Source organism: Orycteropus afer, unplaced genomic scaffold (assembly GCF_000298275.1).
Source record: "Orycteropus afer afer isolate SDZICR_OR568_19922 unplaced genomic scaffold, OryAfe1.0 scaffold00012, whole genome shotgun sequence".
Classification (NCBI taxonomy): domain Eukaryota; kingdom Metazoa; phylum Chordata; class Mammalia; order Tubulidentata; family Orycteropodidae; genus Orycteropus; species Orycteropus afer.
The window spans coordinates 24126265-24127194 of record NW_006921599.1 but is presented as its reverse complement, the minus strand read 5'-3'; positions in this window follow the sequence as shown (position 1 = coordinate 24127194).

Sequence of the window (930 nt, the reverse complement as noted above, 5' to 3'; positions counted from 1 at the left end):
TAAGACAAAGGCATACATTTAGAGTTTCTTCAATTTCCCTTTAATTTCCTTATTCCTAGAGGCAGGAATTTCAAGGGGTAAGCATTTTAAATCATCTTAGGGCTTTGGATTTGTAATAAATTATAAGAGTTATTCAAATTGCTTAGAAAGGGAAGACATGGCCTATCTCATCTACTTGTACTAGGCAATGTCTTCAATCTGGTCAACTCATAAATTGACTGTTCTTAGAGCTATCAGTCTCCCCTAATTGAATTAGATGTGGAAAGAGAGCCAATGGAATCCAAATAAAGTTTTTCTTTCACTGTGAAAGTATGGAAATCATTATTTTCTAAGGCAGAGTTTGGGGACTGGCTAACTCGCACTTTCATTGTTATTTACAGGAGATAAAATCTGGATAGAATTTTGAGGGTCAAGGTGGAAACTGAACTGACCTCTGTAAAGAGGCAAAGGAGGAAGGAAGAAAAAGAAATTGTTATCTATAGTCATAATGCAAGTAATGTTAGGAGATATGAGATACACATTTTGACTAGGTTAAGAATGTTGTCGTAATTGTTTATATTGAAGTGATAGTTCTAGAGGAAAAACAACAGGAAAGAAGAATGCTATGGAATATAAAAGTCAAGGGTGATATCACTTAGGCCACTGTGTTGATAAGAAAACAGAACATTGATGACACAATACTGACCTTTCTTCTTAGATGGTAATCAAAAACATCAGCAGTGTGAGGTTGATCATAAAGATCACAGGTCCAGATCCAGATCTTACATGCACTGTCAATAAGTTCAACTTTTATTTTATTTTGAAAAAAATTAAAATGGGACAGAATACTTTTTTTCATATATACAATACATTCCAAAAAAAATATACCAAAGATATTGCAAAGTCAATTTCAGATAGAAGAAAGATATGCCCCAGTTTTTAAGTTCTATA